General features: G+C 39.8%; 1 protein-coding gene across 3 annotated transcripts in view; it reads right to left on the bottom strand.

The window, feature by feature from the left end:
- NTN4 (netrin 4) overlaps positions 1 to 23,051 on the bottom strand; it is a 118,298-nt gene that overhangs the window by 17,617 nt on the left and 77,630 nt on the right. The window lies entirely within an intron of this gene.

Consider the following 23,051-nt stretch of genomic DNA (forward strand, 5'->3'; position numbering starts at 1 on the left):
TATGAATGGCTTTTGTTTGGGGTGATGAGAATGAATCAGCAAAGAAAACAAAGAAGGAGCAGTTAATGAGAAAGGAAAAAATCAGGAGCTCATGGTGTTCTGGAAGCCAAACAAAGTTTCAAGGAGGTGGACGACATCAACTGTGTTAAATGCTGACAGGTCCAGGAAGATGAGGAACAGGAATGGATCATTGTACTTGACAGCATGAAGACCACGGGTGTCCTTGACAGGAACAGTTTCAGTGTAACAGTGAGTGGCGAACCTCACTGAAGAAAACTCAGGAGAGAATGGGAATAGAGTAATCTGAGCATGAGAACAGACAGCTCTGTTGTGAGCTTTTATATAAGGGCACAGAAATGTGGTGGTAGCTAATACCGAATGGATATATGAACTGAAGTGAAGGTTTGAGTTTTTGTCTGTTTTGATTGTTTTAAGATGGGGGAAATTACAGCATGTTTGATGTTGATGGAAATGATCCAGTAGAAAGGGAGAAATTGATGAGTAGAAGAGAGATGGGAGAATTTTTAAAGGGATACTTGAGTGAGGAAAAAAAGTATGGGATTTGGTGTAGAAGAGGAGGTGTTGGACTTGGGTAGGAGCATGATTAGTTCATAGTAATAGGATAGAAGGCAGAGCATATGGATACAAATGCAGGGAAGTGAATAAATGCAGTGGTGGGAGCCAGTGGGATTTTTCTTCTGATTGCTTGCATTTTTTTTTTTTTTTTTGGCTGCGCTGGGTCTTCATTGCGTTCCCGGGCTTTCTCTAGTTGCAGCAAGTGGGGGCAACTCTTCGTTGCAGTGTGCAGACTTCTCATTGCGGAGCACGGGCTCAGTAGTTGCAGCGTGAGGGCTCTAGAGCATGCAGGCTTCAGTAGTTGTGGCGTGTGGGCTCAATAGTTGCAGTGCGTGGGAGAGATGATGAAGAATGGGAGTGGGAGAGTGAATGAGACACTTAGGAAGTGAAGTATAATTGCCAGCAGCATAAAGACCACCTTTTGAGGTTAGTAGTCATCAATTTATAGTGACCCCAGATAAAATGATAGGTTGTTTTTTCAACCCTATACAAGTGGGAGAGTTCAGGTTTGGTATAGGAAGAAAGCTTAATTTGATTTGTTGAACGTTTGTGTCCCCCCGCTTCAAATTTGTGTGTTGAAGCCTAATCCCCAATGTGATGGTATTTAGAGGTGGGGGGCCTTTAGGAGGTTTGGATACAATTTGGGGGAGATGAGATTGGTGCCCTTATAAGGGAATGAAGAATGCAGAGCTCTCTTCTTTGTGAAGGATGTGAGGCAACAACAGAGGTTGGCAGTCTGCAACCCAGAAGAGAGCTCTCACCAGAACTGGACCATGCTGGCACCATATTGTGGACTTCAACCTCCAGTTATTTCTCCAACTGTGGGAAATAAACGTTTATCTTTTAAGCCACCTAGTCTATGGTATTTTGTTATAGCAGCCTGTATGGGCTAAGACAGCTCCTCAGACTAGAATCTATAATCAGCCACTTCTGCAAGTCCTTTCTATTAATCAAAAGTCCTTCCCCTCAGCCCTCTCCCAACTCCTGCAATTGCCTACTGCTCAATTTGACAATCCCCAACACTTTCTTTGTTCATGGGCTAGCAAAAGTAGCTGAACAAGGTGAAAAAAAAAAAAGTGCTTGTTGGGTTTATCACAAATCTGTGTACCCTAACCTCAGTAGGGTCCCCTAACTGATGCTCATTAGCCCTATTTATTCAATTGTCCCTGCCTATTTTTTTAAAGTAAAATTCCTCACAGTCGGTGTCCCAAAATTTCTCCAGGCTTTTTAATTCACCCTCACCACTTGGTCTGAAGATTCTGATTCACTGATAAGGTCCTCAGGTAATCTTTTCTCCACCTCAAAATCTCTTTATCTTCAACTTTCCACGCTTTTCTCTAAGAATCAAATGAGAAAGCTGGAAGAGATCTTGCTTTATGGCCTTGTCTCTCACAAGCTCTGTGATTTGGGGCAAAAAATTTAACTTTTGTGAATGTCGGTTTCTTCATTTGGGTATCTGCATTACACGGAGATTGTATGAGGATGAAACTATTTTACATGAAATTACTTCAGCAAAAAGGTGCATAGCACAGGGCCTGACACCTGCCGGGCTGGTTCTTCCTTCTGAATCTTCTCAACTAACTTTCTAGATCCCACTCCCTCCTTTATCCCCTTGGAAACTTACTCTATTGATTACTTTCTTTGTCATTAAAAGCTCTGTTTGGCTTCAATCTGGCTTCACATCAACTTCTAACTGTGTGACTTTTGGCAAGATACCTAGCCTCTCGTTTTCTCAGTTTTCTCTTCTTTAAAATGGAAGAGAGAACAATATCTACCCTCATACAGTTGTAAGGGTGAAAGGAGATCACGTATATAAAGCACTTAGTATAGTGTATGGCATATGGTTAGTTAATAGTGGATTAAATAACTAATGAATTCATTAGATAATTCTTGTAGAAGCGTAGAGTCTATGCCTGTATAAGTTATGGTGATTCAATGGATATGAGTCAAGGAGCTCATATCCGTGTGGGGGAAACAGAGGAATAAACAAAACATTTCCACAATCTGTGATTAGCACTCTAATAGAGCTCTATAAGAGCACAGAGGAGGGGTGCACAGGCTGAGGGTCTCACATAGGATCCACAAAGGAGGGGTCATTTAGACATGTGAGTTGATCCTAAAAGATGAGTAGGAGTTTGCAAGGTGAAAAGGAGGGGAAGATAGGCAGTTGCTTATTTCAGCCTGTCTTTAGATTCTCTCCCTGTTGCATTTCTTTTAAATAATTTAAAAATTTTTTAAATTATGGTAGAAAACACATACCATAAAATTTACCATCTTAACCATTTTTTTTTAATTTTTTTTAAAATTTTTATTTATTTATTTATTTTTGGCTGTGTTGGGTCTTCATTTCTGTGCGTGGGCCTTCTCTAGTTGTGGCGAGCGGGGGCCCCTCCTCATCGCGGTGCGCGGGCCTCTCACTGTCGTGGCCTCTCTTGTTGTGGAGCACAAGCTCCAGACGCGCAGGCTCAGTAGTTGTGGCTCACAGGCCTAGTTGCTCCGCGGCATGTGGGATCTTCCCAGACCAGGGCTCAAACCCATGTCCCCTGCACTGGCAGGCGGATTCTCAGCCACTGCACCACTAGGGAAGCCCCCATCTTAACCATTTTTAAGTGTATGGTTCATCCTCATTGCATTTTATGTTTCTGCATTATATGTGGAAGCTCTTCCTGCTTCCTGGAAACGTGAAACTCTTTCATGCCTCAGTGCCCCTGGCTGTGCCTGCATTGCCTTTACCTTTACCCTTCCTTGTCCCACGCCTTCCAGACAATTAACCACCCTCTCTTCTATGCTGCCTCTGTTCTTTGTATATATTTCTATTTTGTGTGTATCACAGTGCATTATTATTTATGTGCCTGTCTCCCTTATTACTGGACTCTGAACTCACTGACAGAAGGATCTTTATCTTCTTATTTTTGCTTTCTATGCCCCAGAACAGAGTCTGGTACATAGTAGATGCCCAAATAAGAATTTACGGAATTGACCTGAAGGACATTCCAGGCTGTAGGAGTCATATGTGAAAGGGCCTATCTGGGGACTGTGAGAAGGTTAGTGTGTCTAGAGTGTACACTGAGTGGAGAGCAGTTGGAGCTGATGAGGCTGAAGAAAAAGCCTTAGAGTTACGTTTGGAGCCAGACTGAGGCAGGGCCTAACCCAAGAAGTTGAAGTTTGTCTTCTGGGCATAAAGAATCATAGGAAGTAAAGTGTTACAAAAGCAGAATGATGACATGGTTATAATTTAATTTTGACAGTTACTGTGGCATCACTGTGTGAACTAGACTGCAGTAGGGAGAGACTGATGGCAGAGAAACCAAAGAAATGAGAGAGAACAAGGAACTCCACTAAGACAGCAGATGAAGGAATGGGAGAAAAGGTTGGATGTGACAAAACCTTTTTTTTTTTTTTTTTTTTTTTAGTTTCTGCTTTATAACAAAGTGAATCAGTCATACATATACATCTGTTCCCATATCCCTTCCCTCTTGCGTCTCCCTCCCTCCCACCCTCCCTATCCCACCTCTCCAGGCGGTCACAAAGCACCGAGCTGCTCTCCCTGTGCTATGCGGCTGCTTCCCACTATCTATCTACCTTACGTTTGGTACTGTACCTTTTTTTTAAATACTGAATTGATAGGGTTCAGAGGCCATCTGGATGAGGAGGAAGAATGCATTGTTGAGGGACAAACAGAAACTGAGGAAGATTTTAAGGTTTGTAGTTTTTGTTTTTTGTTTTTTGTTTTGCGGTACGTGGGCCTCTCACTGCTGTGGCCTCTCCCGTTGGGGAGCACAGGCTCCGGATGCGCAGGCTCAGCAGCCATGGCTCACGGACCCAGCCGCTCCGTGGCATGTGGGATCTTCCCGGACCGGGGCACGAACCCGTGTCCCCTGCATTGGCAGGCGGACTCTCAACCACTGCGCCACCAGGGAAGCCCAAGGTTTGTAGTTTATGAAAGTGAATGACTAGAGCAGGTTGGGATAGGTGAATCCATGTTGGGGTGCAGATAGGGAAGGGAGGGAGAAGAGGGTGAGTTCAGGGTTAGACATAGTAAGTTTGAGATGTCTGAAGGATGCACTAATAAGTTATAATACGCAACTGGAAATAATAATCTGAAGTGTAGGAGAAGGTTGGGGTCACAAATACAGTGTTGAGAGTTGTCAGCAGATGGGGATTGAAACTAGGAGGGCTGGATGAGATTTCCCAGGGACAGTGTATAGAGTGAGAAGGCAACCAAGGGTGGAACACTGGTCCAAGCAGTTAGAGGAGCAGTGACTTGTAAAGCAGATAAGAACCAGATAGAGAGGGAAAAGAATCAAGTAGGTGTTGTTATAGAAACCAAAGGATGAGAAAGTTTCAAGTTGTTAACAACGTAAGACAACACAGAATGAGTAAGTCACATAAGATTTATAATAGGACAGTAATGCTGTCAAACAGGAAGGTGTTGGTGACTTGTGAGAACAGGAGCTGAAGAAATGCAGGTATTGATGGTGTAGTACTCTGTTTAGATCTCTTGAATTTTGTTAAGCCTATAATCATTAGCGCAGTGGTTCCCAAACCAACAGGAATGTGAGAAGTCTGCAAAAGTTCTTTACATCTTACATGTGTGAAACACACCCTTCCTCTCCTCCCTTATGCCCTCCTTGGTTGAGAACCACTACAGTAGGGCATGGAATATTGCCTTTTTTTTAAAAAAACAAAAGGTATAAATTATCTTCTTGGGAATATTCATTTATTTGCTTACTCAACCAACATGTGTTAGTTAATAATTCTAATGTTTACGAAGCATTTGTAGTCTACAAAACACAACTGCCCCTTAATCAAACATTTAAGATCCTTCATACTATGGCCCTAGCCCACTTTTCCAGTCTTACTTTTCATTACTCTCTTGCCTATAGCCCTTATTCTAATCGAATGGGATGAATTCTTGCAGATAGCCTTTATTCTAATTAAATGAAACCCCAGTCTTTCCTCTTTCTGTACCTTTATTAACTCCAACAGGGAAATCTTTTCTCCTATATCTATCTTTCAAAATTCTACATGTCCTTTAAGATCTATTCAAGTGTCACCCCTAAAGTTGTCACTGGAAGGATATGGTCAAAGCGATTCAACCATTTGGAGCAGTGGAAGCGCACAAGGTAGCAGCTCTGTTTGCATCTTTCTTGTAAAGACAGAACTTCAAAACTGATATTCAGTGATATTCAGAAAAGAGATGCAGCACCCTTCCCTCTGCTGCCCTCTCCCACCTCACCAGGTATAAAGACCAAAGCAGCCATTCCAGTTACCCATCTAATGGACAAGTTTACCTTCTTTTAGAAGTCATTCCTTATTTCAGCACAGTTGAATATGATTTCATCCTTTCTTTGAAACCCTCTAGTGCTTTAAAAATAACATTTCTTCTTATAGCTCTGGTCACTTCTACTTTGCATTTCAGACAGTCAGAGGTTTACTTTTCTCTGTCAAACCGGTATGTAAATTCCTTGAAGGTGAGCATGGGCCTCACTCACCTATCCCCTGAAGGGTTTAGTGGAGGTAGACTTGGGTTCAACTCCTAGCTAAATGTTTATCTTTATGAGCCCTGCATTTCTATTTTACCAGGTGGTACTGAGAGTTAAATGAGACATAATGTATGTCCCCAGCACTTAACAGGCAATTAGCAAATCGCAAATTATGGCTACTCAAAAAAAGACTGTTTTTGTTTGTTTTTATTCTTATTCCTCTTCTTTGAAGTCTGTCTTCTTGATCTTTCCCTATTTTCTATTGGATTATTGTTCTAAAACAGACTGTTTAATTGAATTAAAAGGCAGTGACAAAAAAACTATTTACAAAGGGCAGAGGAGGAAAACACCATAATAGATTTTGTTTGAAAGGATAACAATGTGTGTGTTTGTTTAAGGCAGCATTTATTTATCTGTTCACTTACTCAACAGACATTTAATGAGCATCTACTATGTGCTAAATACTGAACAAACTCCTAGGGATAAGACAGTCTTGGCCCTTAAAGAGATTCATAATTTAGAAGAATAATTATTACAAGATTAAAAAAAAACTTACCTAACGCAAGAGAGAAGTAAATATTTTGCTTCTAAAACACTGAATTTCTCAGGAGACCAGTTTTATTTTAATTCATACAGTTACGGTGATTGCTATTTCCACATTAAATCCCCAGATGTTTTTTCTTTTGGTTGAGCCTCATTATGAAAACATTAGGCATTTTCTCTTAAGATAGCAAAGCACTTTTGATTTTTCATTTGTTTTTAATTAAATAATTTGGAGGTATTATATAATATGTAACATGAATGTATCAAAATGCTATGGCTTTAAATTAAATCCCATAATCCAGTATAAACATTTCATCATTTTGAGGTGACTAAACCAATAGTTACTGTATCACTCAGTTAAGTCAACTTGGTTCTTGACAGCAGACAGGGAGCCAGAAGAAAAACAATGTAGGACTCTCATCTGTTATTATATGGTATTCCACCATCACCACCATTATCTTTTACTCTAATAGAAGATCCAATCCTTTCTAGGATTTGACCTCTCTGTACTGCCATGTATTTTATTTTATTTATTTATTTTTAAAATAAATTTATTTATTTTATTTTTGGCTGCGTTGGGTCTTCATTGCTGCGAGCAGGCTTTCTCTAGCTGCGGTGAGCAGGGGCCACTCTTCATTGTGGTGTGCGGGCTTCTCATCACAGTGGCTTCTCTTCTGGCTCTAGGTGCACAGGCTTCAGTAGTTGTAGCTCGCGGGTTCTAGAGCACAGGCTCAGTAGTTATGGCGCATGGGCTTAGTTGCTCCGCGGCATGTGGGATCTTCCTGGACCAGGGCTCGAACCCGTTTCCCCTGTGTTGGCAGGTGGATTCTCAACCACTGCATCACAAGGGAAGCCCTGCCATATATTTTAAAACCTACACACATTTCAGGAATGGCCAGAAGAATGTGATTCTATCACACGTGCTAGTAGATTTCTGTCAATGTGACTTTTCACATAATTACAAGATAAAAATACCATTTGGAAACTATGCAGAACTAGCTTCAGGCAGAAGGCCCTGACACCTTTCATGGCATACTTTTTCAGACTGCACACGGAGGCTTGCCTTGCATACCTATCTCTTGAAGTTTGTATAGCAGGAAATGTCTGACACACATAATCTACATTTCTTATTTTCTTCCAAAATGCACATATATTTTCTTCTTGCTTGGGGGGAAAAATGTTCTTCTTAGATTCTGGTTCAGGTTCTGATCCTCCAGCATATATTTCTTTAAAAAAAATTTTTTTTTATTAATGTATTACTTTTGGCTGCGGGTCTTCATTGTTGTGTGCAGGCTTTCTCTAGTTGTGGCGAGCGGGGGCTACTCTTTGTTGTGGTGCGCAGGCTTCTCATTGTGGTGGCTTCTCTTGTTACAGAGCACGGCTCTAGGCATGTGGGCTTCAGTAGTTGTGGCACACGGGCTCAGTAGTTGTGGCTCACGGGCTCTAGAGCGCAGGCTTGGTAGTTGTGGCACACGGGCTTAGTTGCTCCACGGCATGTGGGATCTTCCCGGACCAGGGCTCGAACCCATGTCTCCTGAATTGGCAGGCGTATTCTTAACCACGGCGCCACTAGGGAAGCCCCAACATATATTTCTTACCAGTTGTTGATTCTAAAATGCAACCCAAGCACTTACTTTTTATGCATTCATTATGATGAACGTCAAATTAGAACCCAATTGCAGTGACATAAATCCTTGACTTCAGCTCTGTCTTCTCCTTGTTAGACATAAAACGCAATAGTAAAGATTGAACTAACATCATATACTATTATTCTAAACTTAATTATTTGTTTCATTACCACTTATGGTGTATTCAGCTATGGTAAATTGTTCTTTTTTTTAAATTTTTTTTTATTTTTTTGCTTTATAACAAATTTAATCAGTTATACATATACATATGTTTCCATATCCCCTCCCTTTTGCGTCTCCCTCCCACCCTCCCTATCCCACCCCTCCAGGCGGTCACAAAGTACCGAGCTGATCTCACTGTGCTATGCGGCTGCTTCCCACTAGCTATCTACCTCACGTTTGGTAGTGTATATATGTCCATGCCGCTCTTTCACTTTGTCACAGCTTACCCTTCCCCCTCCCCATATCCTCAAGTCCATTCTCTAGTAGGTCTGTGTCTTTATTCCTGTCTTACCCCTATGTTCTTCATGACATTTTTTTTTCTTAAATTCCATATATATGTGTTAGCATACAGTATTTGTCTTTCTCTTTCTGACTTACTTCACTCTGTATGACAGACTCTAGGTCTATCCACCTCATTACAAATAGCTCAATTTCATTTCTTTTTATGGCTGAGTAATATTCCATTGTATATATGTGCCACATCTTCTTTATCCATTCATCCGATGATGGACACTTAGGTTGTTTCCATCTCCGGGCTATTGTAAATAGGGCTGCTATGAACATTTTGGTACATGTCTCTTTTTGAATTATGGTTTTCTCAGGGTATATGCCCAGTAGTGGGATTGCTGGGTCATATGGTAGTTCTATTTGTAGTTTTTTAAGGAACCTCCATACCATTCTCCATAGCGGCTGTACCAATTCACATTCCCACCAGCAGTGCAAGAGTGTTCCCTTTTTTCCACACCCTCTCCAGCATTTATTGTTTCTAGATTTTTTGATGATGGCCATTCTGACTGGTGTGAGATGATATCTCATTGTAGTTTTGATTTGCATTTCTCTAATGAGTAAAGATGTTGAGCATCCTTTCATGTGTTTGTTGGCAGTCTGTATATCTTCTGTGGAGAAATGTCTATTTAGGTCTTCTGCCCATTTTTGGATTGGGTTGTTTGTTTTTTTGTTATTGAGCTGCATGAGCTGCTTATAAATTTTGGAGATTAATCCTTTGTCAGTTGCTTCATTGGCAAATATTTTCTCCCATTCTGAGGGTTGTCTTTTGGTCTTGTTTATGGTTTCCTTTGCTGTGCAAAAGCTTTTAAGTTTCATTAGGTCCCATGTGTTTATTTTTGTCTTTATTTCCATTTCTCTAGGAGGTGGGTCAAAAAGGATCTTGCTGTGATTTATGTCATAGAGTGTTCTGCCTATGTTTTCCTCTAAGAGTTTGATAGTGTCTGGCCTTACATTTAGGTCTTTAATCCATTTTGAGCTTATTTTTGTGTATGGTGTTAGGGAGTGATCTAATCTCATACTTTTACATGTCCCTATCCAGTTTTCCCAGCACCACTTATTGAAGAGACTGTCCTTTCTCCACTGTACATTCCTGCCTCCTTTATCAAAGATAAGGTGACCATATGTCCGTGGGTTTAACTCTGGGCTTTCTATCCTGTTCCATTGATCTATCTTTCTGTTTTTGTGCCAGTACCATACTGTCTTGATTACTGTAGCTTTGTAGTATAGTCTGAAGTCAGGGAGCCTGATTCCTCCAGCTCCATTTTTCGTTCTCAAGATTGCTTTGGCTATTCGGGGTCTTTTGTGTTTCCATACAAATTGTGAAATTTTTTGTTCTAGTTCTGTGAAAAATGCCAGTGGTAGTTTGATAGGGATTGCATTGAACCTGTAGATTGCTTTGGGTAGTAGAGTCATTTTCACAATGTTGATTCTTCCAATCCAAGAACATGGTACATCTCTCCATCTATTTGTATCATCTTTAATTTCTTTCATCAGTGTCTTATAATTTTCTGCATACAGGTCTTTTGTCTCCTTAGGTAGGTTTATTCCTAGATATTTTATTCTTTTTGTTGCAATGGTAAATAGGAGTGTTTCCTTGATTTCACTTTCAGATTTTTCATCATCAGTATATAGGAATGCCAGAGATTTCTGTGCATTAATTTTGTATCCTGCAACTTTACCAAATTCATTGATTAACTCTAGTAGTTTTCTGGTAGCATCTTTAGGATTCTCTATGTATAGTATCATGTCATCTGCAAACAGTGACAGCTTTACTTCTTCTTTTCCAATTTGGATTCCTTTTATTTCCTTTTCTTCTCTGATTGCTGTGGCTAAAACTTCCAAAACTAGGTTGAATAAGAGTGGTGAAAGTGGGCAACCTTGTCTTGTTCCTGATCTTAGTGGAAATGGTTTCAGTTTTTCACCATTGAGGACGATGCTGGCTGTGGGTTTGTCATATATGGCCTTTATTATGTTGAGGAAGGTTCCCTCTATGCCTACTTTCTGCAGGGTTTTTATCATAAATGGGTGTTGAATTTTGTCGAAAGCTTTCTCTGCATCTATTGAGATGATCATATGGTTTTTCTCCTTCAATTTGTTAATATGGTGTATCACGTTGATTGATTTGCGTATATTGAAGAATCCTTGCATTCCTGGAATAAACCCCACTTGATCATGGTGTATGATCCTTTTAATGTGCTGTTGGATTCTGTTTGCTAGTATTTTGTTGAGGATTTTTGCATCTATGTTCATCAGTGATATTGGCCTGTAGTTTTCTTTCTTTGTGACATCCTTGTCTGGTTTTGGTATCAAGGTGATGGTGGCCTCGTAGAATGAGTTTGGGAGTGTTCCTCCCTCTGTTATATTTTGGAAGAGTTTCAGAAGGATAGGTGTTAGCTCTTCTCTAAATGCTTGATAGAATTCGCCTGTGAAGCCATCTGGTCCTGGGCTTTTGTTTGTTGGAAGATTTTTTTATCACAGTTTCAATTTCAGTGCTTGTGATTGGTCTGTTCATATTTTCTATTTCTTCCTGGTTCAGTCTCGGCAGGTTGTGCATTTCTAAGAATTTGTCCATTTCTTCCAGGTTGTCCATTTTATTGGCATAGAGTTGCTTATAGTAATCTCTCATGATCTTTTGTATTTCTGCAGTGTCAGTTGTTACTTCTCCTTTTTCATTTCTAATTCTATTGATTTGAGTCTTCTCCCTTCTTTTCTTGATGAGTCTGGCTAATGGTTTATCAATTTTGTTTATCTTCTCAAAGAACCAGCTTTTAGTTTTATTGATCTTTGCTATCGTTTCCTTCATTTCTTTTTCATTTATTTCTGATCTGATTTTTATGATTTCTTTCCTTCTGCTAACTTTGGGATGTTTTTGTTCTTCTTTCTCTAATTGCTTTAGGTGCAAGGTTAGGTTGTTTATTCGAGATGTTTCCTGTTTCTTAAGGTGGGATTGTATTGCTATAAACTTCCCTCTTAGAACTGCTTTTGCTGCATCCCATAGGTTTTGGGTCGTCGTGTCTCCATTGTCATTTGTTTCTAGGTATTTTTTAATTTCCTCTTTGATTTCTTCAGTGATCACTTCGTTATTAAGTAGTGTATTGTTTAGCCTCCATGTGTTTGTATTTTTTACAGCTCTTTTCCTGTAATTGATATCTAGTCTCATAGCATTGTGGTCGGAAAAGATACTTGATACAATTTCAATTTTCTTAAATTTACCAAGGCTTGATTTGTGACCCAAGATATGATCCTGGAGAATGTTCCATGAGCACTTGAGAAAAATGTGTATTCTGTTGTTTTTGGATGGAATGTCCTATAAATATCAATTAAGTCCATCTTGTTTAATGTATCATTTAAAGCTTGTGTTTCCTTATTTATTTTCATTTTGGATGATCTGTCCATTGGTGAAAGTGGGGTGTTAAAGTCCCCTACTATGAGTGTGTTATTGTCGATTTCTCCTTTTATGGCTGTTAGTATTTGTTTTATGTATTGAGGTGCTCCTATGATTGGTGCATAAATATTTACAATTGTTATATCTTCTTCTTGGATCGATCCCTTGATCATTATGTAGTGTCCTTCTTTGTCTCTTCTAGTAGTCTTTATTTTAAAGTCTATTTTGTCTGATATGAGAATTGCTACTCCAGCTTTCTTTTGGTTTCCATTTGCATGGAGTATCTTTTTCCATCCCCTTACTTTCAGTCTGTATGTGTCTCTAGGTCTGAAGTGGGTCTCTTGTAGACAGCATATATATGGGTCTTGTTTTTGTATCCATTCAGCCACTCTGTGTCTTTTGGTGGGAGCATTTAGTCCATTTACATTTAAGGTAATTATCGATATGTATGTTCCTATTCCCATTTTCTTAATTGTTTTGGGTTCGTTATTGTAGGTCTTTTACTTCTGTTGTGTTTCTTGCCTAGAGAAGTTCCTTTAGCATTTGTTGTAAAGCTGGTTTGGTGGTGCTGAACTCTCTCAGCTTTTGCTTGTCTGTAAACGTTTTAATTTCTCCATCAAATCTGAATGAGATCCTTGCTGGGTAGAGTAATCTTGGTTGCAGGTTTTTCTCCTTCATCACTTGAATTATGTCCTGCCACTCCCTTCTGGCTTGTAGAGTTTCTGCTGAGAGATCAGCTGTTATCCTGATGGGGATTCCCTTGTGTGTTATTTGTTGTTTTTGCCTTGCTGCTTTTAATATGATTTCTTTGTGTTTAATTTTTGACAGTTTGATTAATATGTGTCTTGGCGTATTTCTCCTTGGATTTATTCTGTATGGGACTCTCTGTGCCTCCTGGACTTGATTAACTATTTCCTTTCCCATATTAGGGAAGTTTTCAACTATAATCTCTTCAAATATTTTCTCAGTCCCTTTCTTTTTCTCTTCTTCTTCTGGAACCCCTATAATTCGAATGTTGGTGCGTTTAATGTTGTCCCAGAGGTCTCTGAGACTGTCCTCTGTTCTTTTCATTCTTTTTTCTTTATTTTGCTCTGCAGCAGTTATTTCCACTATTTTATCTTCCACCTCACTTATCCGTTCTTCTGCCTCAGTTATTCTGCTATTGATCCCATCTAGAGTATTTTTTATTTCATTTATTGTGTTTTTAATCGATGCTTGATTCATCTTTAGTTCTTCTAGGTCCTTGTTAACTGTTTCTTGCATTTTGTCTATTCTATTTCCAAGATTTTGGATCTGGGAAATAGAATCTTGGATCATCTTTACCATCATTATTCTGAATTCTTTTTCAGGTAGAGTGCCTATTACCTCTTCATTTGTTAGGTCTGGTGGGTTTTTATCTTGCTCCTTCTCCTGCTGTGTGTTTTTCTGTCTTCTCATTTTGCTTATGTTACTGTGTTTGGGGTCTCCTTTTTGCAGGCTGCAGGTTCGTAGTTCCTGTTGTTTTTGGTGTCTGTCCCCAGTGGCTAAGGTTGGTTTAGTGGGTTGTGTAGGCTTCCTGGTGGAGGGGACTAGTGCCTGTGTTCTGGTGGATGAGGCTGGATCTTGTCTTTCTGGTGGGCAGGTCCACGTCTGGTGGTGTGTTTTGGGGTGTCTGTGGACTTTTTATGATTTTAGGCCACCTCTCTGCTAATGGGTGGCGTTGTGTTCCTGTCTTGCTAGTTGTTTGGCATAGGGTGTCCAGCACTGTAGCTTGCTGGTCGTTGAGTGAAGCTGGGTGCTGGTGTTGAGATGGAGATCTCTGGAAGATTTTCGCCGTTTGATATTATGTGGAGCTGGGAGGTCTCTTGTGGACCAGTGTCCTGAAGTTGGCTCTCCCACCTCAGAGGCATAGCACTGACTCCGGGCTCCTCAATTTGGGATGATGTGTTGTCTATTCATGTATTCCACAGATGCAGGTTACATCAAGTTGATTGTGGAGCTTTAATCCGCTGCTGCTGAGGCTGCTGGGAGAGGTTTCCCTTTCTCTTCTTTATTCTCACAGCTCCTGGGTCTCAGCTTTGGATTTGGCCCCGCCTCTGCGTGTAGGTCGCCGGAGGGCGTCTGTTCTTCGCTCAGACAGGACAGGGTTAAAGGAGCAGCCTCTTCGGGGACTCTGGCTCACTCAGGCCGGGCGGGAGGGAGGGGCACGGAGTGCGGGGCGAGCCTGCAGCGGCAGAGGTCGGCGTGACGTTGCACCAGCCCGAGGCGCACCGTGCGTTCTCCCAGGGAAGCCGCCCCTGGATCCCGGGACCCCGGCAGTGGCGGGCTGCACAGGCTCCCGGAAGGGCGGTGTGGGCAGTGACCTGCGCTCGCACATAGGCTTCTTGGCGGCGGCAGCAGCAGCCCCAGCATCCCACGCCTGTCACTGGGCTCCGCGCTTTCAGTCGCGACTCGCGCCCGTCTGTGGAGCCCCTTTAAGCAGCGCTCTTAATCCCCTCTCCTCGCGCACCAGTAAACCAAGAGGGAAGAAAAAGTCTCTTGCCTCTTCGGCAGCTCCAGAGTTTTCCCGGACTCCCTGCCGGCTAGCTGTGGCACATTAGCCCCCTTCAGGCTGAGTTCTCGCCGCCAGCCCCAGTCCTCTCCCTGCGCTCTGACCGAAGCCCGAGCCTCAGCTTCCAGCGCTGCGTGCCCCGGCGGGCGAGCAGACAAGCCTCTCGGGCTGGTGAGTGCCGCTCGGCACCGATCCTCTGTGTGGGGATCTCTCCGCTTTGTCCTACCCAGGTATGTGGGGAGTTTCTTGCCTTTTGGGAGGTCTGGGGTCTTCTGCCAGCGTTCAGTAGGTGTTCTGTAGGAGTTGTTCCACGTGTAGCTGTATTTCTGGTGTACCCGTGGGGAGGAAGGTGATCTCCGCGTCTTACTCTTCCGCCATCTTACCCGGAAGTCTGGTAAATTGTTCTTGACAGCCAAAAATTGCCTGGTAACCAGTTATGTTTAGAAACTATGTGGCCTACCTAGGTAGCAAATCATTACTGGAGTAATTATTACCACTATCCCCCAAAAGAAAATTTGCCCTAGGCTGCTCTCACATAATCATATTGGCAAAGCAAAATTATTAAAAATGTCATTTTAATTCCTCACTATTGTCACAAGATTTCTTTAATAATGAAAACACCTTATTTTAAACAGTATGTTCTGTACTGGTATGTCCTGTTATAAGAAAACATAACATAGTAATACAAAACTTCCAGAACAGATGAGATAGAGGAAATGGGTACTTTACAAAACATTTCACGACAATTTTCCTTCAAATAATGAATTTAGATAATTGCTAAATGTTGTACAAATTTTACAGATATATATTACAGATGTATATTTGTAATTACATCTATTTTGTGAAGTATTGTCCCTCCATAGAGCATGCACAGAAAAGAGGACATGAGCTGCTTTTCTCCTAGGAAACATAACTATTAATGAAACAATGGCTGAACACGTTTTTAAATAACCTTGTGTATCTGTAAGGCTCTAAACTAATAATTGTTTCAATCGCAAAGGCTGACAATAAATACAGCTGTCTGGAAAGTACCTGTAATATCTCAGGAAGACGTAAAATAAAACAAAGGCAATGTAATAGAGTTGGTAAGGGCACAGACTTAGGAGTCAGACTAGAAGAGTTCAAATTCTGGTTATGAGGCTTACTCCTTATATGACTGAAATTAACCCCCTCAAGTCTCAGTTTTCTCATTCATGAAGGAAGAGTAAAAATACCTAGGCTATAGAGTTGTTTGTGTAAGGACTAAATGAGATAGTGTATATGTGTAGCAATGTTTCAGGCATTTAGTGGTACCATATGCTTAGATAATAACTATTATTGTTACCTGGATGAAACATATTGATTTTAAAATGTCCATCATTCATTCATTCATTCATTCATTATACCTTTACCAAAGAGTTCTTGAGCTTTAGTGTTAACATGAATTATGCTAGGGGCTGAAGATACAGAGACAAATACAGTCATATCTCTTCAGAGAGGGAAGAGAGATATGCAAATAAATAATTACAGGACAGTAAATGTTAAAACAGAGGTAGACCAGGGTGCATGGAAACACAGAGGAAAGAATAATAACTGCCTCATTATAGATATGGGTTGTTTTTTAAGGAAATTAATGATCTAACTGGCTTTCAAAATAGGCTGAAATTCCTTGCTTTGCACCTGTGAGGAATTGGTGGCAAACAGCTTTCCTGACTAATCTAAATCCTATAGAATTAGGTTCTCTCTTGTTACATGTTCCTTTCTTTGCTTAAAAAAAAAATTAATCGGCTATTACTCTCATTTTTTGGATCACAGTATGTTGAGAAAAAGTAGCGTATTATCTATGATCCTGCTGCTTATAGGGAGATACCCTGCCATGGAATGTAGGACAAAAGTCACAGCTGTCAATCTACGTGAACATAATAAGCATGTAAACATGGGTACAAAATGGCCAGGAACATAATGGAAGAGTTATGGCTTCCTTTATTTTGATGGGGTTGCTAAAGCATTTGGTGGTAGAGTCACAGGAGACCACTGCTGCCTTTTCATCTTTATTCCCACCTTCACTTGAGCTCTATGAGTCTGCACATCTTTCACTCAGAGAGTGATCCACAGTGCCAAGTGTGCAGCAGGGACAGCCTGCTGAGTTTAGCGTCTCACCTTTTTTAAATTGCCAGAACTCCTTAGTATTACCTGATGGCTCTAGCTTTTGACATTTTATTAGTAAAAGCTACACTTGGAGCAAAATACCCTGAAAGTATTTGCTCCTGATTTAGCTTTTCTAAAAACAGAACTCAAAGTTCAAGGCCCTCAGCTGGGAAAGAAACTGCTCATCAAGCCCTTTCACCACTGCTCAGCGGCCACTCCTTCAGCTGCGCCTCCCAACCTCCCAACATTGTTTTCTCCTGCAAAGGCCAAGGCCCTACAGAATTTCTGATGGATAATTTTTTTTTTCTTTTTTGTGGTACGCGGGCCTCTCACTGTTGTGGCTTCTCCCGTTGCGGAGCACAGGCTCCAGACGCGCAGGCTCAGTGGCCATGGCTCACGGGCCCAGCCGCTCCGCGGCATGTGGGATCTTCCCGGACTGGGGCATGAACCCGCGTCCCCTGCATCGGCAGGCGGACTCTCAACCACTGCGCCACCAGGGAAGCCCGAGAATTTTTAATATCAAAGCCATTTTGAAAGCTGTCCAGCTTCCTGCCGAGGTTCTTAGAAGGAACAGAAGATGACTTTGAGATGTAGCTCCAAACAGAAGGAGACAGTATGGACTGTCATTACTATATTAAGTGTGAAGCTAAATGTTAGATAAAATGAAGTCTTCTGCATTTTTTGGCGTTATTTTCTCCTTCTACTATCAACTGTTTTTTTTTTCTAGTGGATGGATAGCTACAAATAATAAAGAAAAAACTGTAAATGAACTTTACTCAAAGACAATATGGTTTACCCCTTTACTCTCCTAAGGAGCATCTTTCTATTCATCCTTTAAATGTTATATACATTGTATTCAAAGATAGCTAGTTCCACAATATTCAAGGTATATGTTAATTTCAAAAAAAAATTACACTAGAATAAATTTAATAAGAAAATAATCTAAATTAGGATTTGCCTATCAGTTACCGAAATGCAATGTCTCCTGAACTGTACACCCCACACAAAAGAAAGAGATCCATTTATGCATGAGATCTATTCATTCTTGCCTCTGTTGAATGCTTTTAAAAATAAATATAAGGTATTTAAGTGTATTTCCTATCTGTCTTCTATAAGCTTTTAAATGGGTAATGCAAATAAATACAAAAGTCATGCCCTTTAAAAATTTTTTTAAATTCAATTGTTTGAATATATTCCCACTGAATTTTTATTTTATTTATTTACTTATTTTTGGCCACACCACGCAGCATGCAGAATCTTAGTTCCTCTAACAGGGATCAAACCGTACCCTCTGCAGTGGAAGCACACAGTCTTTTTTTTTTTTTTTTTTCTGCTTTATAACAAATTTAATCAGTTATACATATACATATGTTCCCATATCCCCTCCCTTTTGCGTCTCCCTCCCACCCTCCCTATCCCACCCCTCCAGGCGGTCACCAAGCACCGAGCTGATCTCCCTGTGCTATGCGGCTGCTTCCCACTAGCTATCTACTTTACGTTTGGTAGGAAGCACACAGTCTTAAGCAATGGACGGCCAGGGAAGTCCCAATGCCCTTTATTTTTGATGCTTTACTATGTGACCACTGCTCAGACCCTCAGTTTGATTTCTGTATCATTCTTTTCCTGTTTACTAGTTGTAACTGAGCCAGTTCCTATTTCTGAGTATATCTAAGAGATCTTAGCAAGCTAAATAGCCAATTTTATATTCCTGGGTTGCTACTTTAGTTAAAATTGAAGAAAGTACTTTTGAGTGTACAAATTTTACTATGGGAAAACTTTTTAGTATAATTTTGGACATTGTATTTTGCTTTGGAGAATTTGGTTTGATCATACACCATTATCTTTTTTGTTGAAGACAGACTTCTATATTCCCAGGCCACTCAGGTACCACGCAGGTGCCCAGTTCCTAGCTAGGCATCTAGTGAGAAACTGGGGTCATCTCTAACTCCTTTTTCCTTTGGAGAAAGAATCCCTATTGACTCCATTTATCTCCATGGAACTGACGGGTTAGCCTCTGCTAGATTCTGTCATGGTACCCTTTTCTTCTTAATACTTAATGCAGTTTTTAATTTACATATTTACTTGGGTAAATCTATTTATAGTTTGTTCCCATGGGGTTAGGGACTCTTTTGTTGTATATACCGTGAATAGGATAGTGCTGCCACATGATAGGCACTGAGTAAATCCTTGTTGAGTTTTTAAAAAATGGATTAATTATAGCCAGTTAATAGATATTTCTTAATGACTGATGGTCTTCTGGCCTCCAATGTAATTTTGTTATGATTTTTCGCCTCATTGCTGTCTCCATAGTACATTGTGAAGGCCTAGAAGGTAGGGGCCATGTCTTTTCATCTCTGTATCCCCAAAACCTAGGACCATGACTGACCCATTTTCAGAACTTAATCTCTGTTGAATGAATGTGCCTCTCAATGAGCAACAACCAGGAAATGATTTTATGTTTTGATGAACCTCCTAAAAGGCTCATACTATTTCTTTTACAGGTTTTTAGTATCTTAGCATCATAGCATTGCAACACTAAGATATTAGAAACAGAACAAACACAGCAAATTCATAAAAAACTGAAATGGTCAAACAGAACAGAATATTCTTTTTTTTTTTTCAGAACAGAATATTCTGAATCTTCCCAGTGCAAGACTGTTCCCTGCATGAGTGCAAGACTGCTTCCTACATTTAAGGCTACACTCAATCAAGTATTATTATTTATTATTTGTAAGAAAAGTTCTTTATTCTAACTCTGCGGGAGACATTCCCCACCCATAAATGCCTCTCACTGGCAGCAAAACATTTTTTTTCACATTAATCAATCTGAAATTCCTTTCCTCACTTTCATCCAATTATATCTAATTATGACTCTTTGTTCTAGGTAAGTTAAGTTATTCTTTGCCCCTCCCTAGGTCCCCTTATACCTTTCAAGTATATGTAAAAAGTTGTTGTATTCTCCCTGAGCAGTTTACTAGTTGATCTGAGAATATTTATCTTCTTTCATATTTATTCATTAGTATCTCTCTTTTCCTGATTGTTTTGTTGGTCTATTTGAAGCACTCTCCATTTACCTCCACCTTTCTTATACTAAGATTCCTTAAGATAAATACAGCTCTTAAGATCCAAGAATGCAAGTGTGTGTGTGTGTGTGTGTGTATATATATATATATATGATATATATATACATATATATCATATATATATATAATTTCAGATTATTTCTGCCTTTGTTTACTCATTTTGTTTTCATCAGTTAGGTCACAGTATGGAATCAAGTTCTTCGGATCTTTATAGGTCTTTGGATCAAAGTCTGGGGTCAGACAAATCTGGGTTCAAATCTCTGCCTCTGACCAGCTGTGTAAACTTGGACAAATTATGTAGTCAATTTAAGCCTTGGTGTCCTCATTTATAAAATACAAATGATACCACCTAACTCTTAAAGATTGCTAAATGAGATAACTTATATAAATTGCCCAGCACAGTGTCTGACCTATAATAGCCACTCAACAAATGCTAGTTCCCTTCTTTATACCCCATCTAGTTTTGTCTAGGCTTTCTGAGAGTTTAGATATTTTATAATTATTTGCTTGATTATTTAATGCTGCTTCTCATCAAATGCAGAATAGCATATTATTTATTTATTCAGTGAACTGTTCTGGAGACATTTTAGAGAATTCCATGACCTCTCCCACTTCTCTTCCCAAGTTTGACTGACTTTTATTATTCATCAGTTCATAAAATGTCTCCTTTTTGTGGTGAATTTTAATGTTATTTAATCTTTTTAAAGGATAGTCCTAGTATGATTATCACATAATGATATATGTATTTTACCTAGCTCTTTCACTTCTTAACCTTCTGGTTTTACATCCTACATTTTTTTAAAACTGAGATTAAAGTTTCCCAACTCTTATTGCCAAGTCACTGTTCTATTTAAAGTTTGCTTTTCAAAAACAGTTACTTCGGGCCTCCCTGGTGGCGCAGTGGTTGAGAGTCCGCCTGCCAATGCAGGGGATACGGGTTCGTGCCCCGGTCTGGGAGGATCCCATATGCCGCGGAGCGGCTGGGCCCGTGAGCCATGGCCGCTGGGCCTGCGCATCCGGAGCCTGTGCTCCGCAACGGGAGAGGCCACAACAGTGAGAGGCCCGCATACCGCGAAAAAAAAAAAAAAAAAAAAAAAAAAAAACAGTTACTTCATATTGGTTCTATGCTGGAATCATTCACAATTGCTTCCAAAATAAAACAAAGATGTCTATGTTGTTTATATGACATAAGATGAATTCATGTGGATTTGCTAAAACTACAATTTGAAAGAAAAAGCCCACTGAGCTACTACTGGAAGAAATGTCAGTGACCCTTGGAGAACAATTCTGAGATGGACTGGAATACAGGCACAAGAATGAAAAATGGAAGGTGATATTGTGATAAGGTATTCTGGATTTGATTAATTTAACAATTTTACTTCAAAGACAATTTGAAGGTAAAGAATAACCATGCTAAAGATAGAATGAAATAATTGTTAAATAGAGGTACAAGCAGAGAGAGACAGTGATTCTTCTTGGGACCATGTTGAGAAGGTGATATCTGAGTAGACTGTGAAGGATGGAAAGATGGTCTGCAGCAAGATAGTCACCCACTCAAGGCACTTGTATTTCCATCAGTTGAACACTTTTCATCTAAGCCAGAAAGAAGAAAGAAGAAATAAAAAGCAAGAAGGAACACAAGAGAGATTTAAATGGACGATAGAACTCTTTCTTTACAGAGATAGCTTGCTACTTAGGGTAATGGTAACCAAGTAACCAGAGAGTATCTTGGTAAACATTTGGTTTAGGTTTTAGGGCAGAGGGACTAAGTTTATTTTTATTCACTCTCTGCTAAAAGGCAGTTGAATACATTTATTTTGTCCCACCAGGGAAGAAGGAAGGGCATGTCAGTTCTTCAAGAGGTTGTTTACTCTGACAGAGAATGAATGATATTTTCTTTTCCATTTGCTGATTTTTCTTTAGATGTAGAAAGAGACTATGCAATAGTTAAAAATATGTCTTGACATAAAAGTCAATTCATTTGTTGTAAAGTAACTAACTGGTTATTTCCCAAAAAGAGAACTAATTCTGTTCTATAAAGCATTTCTTCAAACATCTGTTTCAATCCACGTGTCCCACTAAAGGAAGGGAAATTTTCTATAGAAAAATGTCATGGACTAGCTGTCAATATTCCGTACCCAATCAATTCCCACCCGTTGAACATTTAACATATCCTTTGGTGTTAAAAGAATAGGGAAGCGGGGGAGGATGGGACTTCATGAAGTACTAGCTTCAATATTTATTTAAATACCAACATAACATACTTATACTAGTTTAATGCTATGTTCTGGAATATGTAAACATGGAAGTAAAAGTAAATTGTCAATGAAGTGATAAGCTAATTTTATTATAAATTCCAATCTCATTATAATAATTCACTTTAAAGTATGAGGTACTTATGGTAAGTAAATCTGTATACTATGAGTAAGGGAGTCCTCTGAATGGAATTGCTTGGTATTTATTTTGAAACTGTTACATGAAAAACAGACATCCTAGAATTCTTCCAGAAATTTTCTTGGAGAAAAGCAGAGGTTCTGAGTTAGACAGTCTTATGTGGGAGAAGATAATTGAATGAATGCTTACCAGCATTTATATCTATCATTGAGTCAGGAAAAACATGTCTAGCCAGAGTTTTAGTAATCCTTTAGGATTTTCCACCAGAGATATGGCTAATTCAGGGAGTGGATTAAGTTATAGATGAAACTTATCTCAAAATCTTTGATCCAAGGATGAAAGTGAACAGAGTTCACACTAGAAACAGGAATAGTATGTGTAGTGGTTCTCACATGCTAGCCTGGAGACCAAAAGGCTGTCAGAATCACCAATGATGCTTTTTAAAATAAAATACAGACTTCTGTCTCCATCCCTGTTGGAGATTCTGATTCAGCAGATCTAGGGCAGGGCTCTGAGATTTCATATTTCAGCAAGTTTTCCCAAGCAATTCTGGTCCACGTACAGCTTTGGGAACCAGTGACTAGATAGCAACAGTGCTTGAGGTCAGATAAGGGGGCTGTGAAAGTGGAAGCCAGACTTTGTTCAAAGGAGAGAAACCATCCCACTTTTGGTTTAGAGTCTGAGTTCCTGATATTAAAAATATATATATGGTAGCTTGAAATAGGCCATGGCGGGAATATTTATTTATTTATTTATTTATAATATTTATTTATTATTTATTTATTTGGC

Source organism: Mesoplodon mirus (genome assembly GCF_964341445.2).
Source record: "Mesoplodon mirus genome assembly, chromosome: 11".
Classification (NCBI taxonomy): domain Eukaryota; kingdom Metazoa; phylum Chordata; class Mammalia; order Artiodactyla; family Ziphiidae; genus Mesoplodon; species Mesoplodon mirus.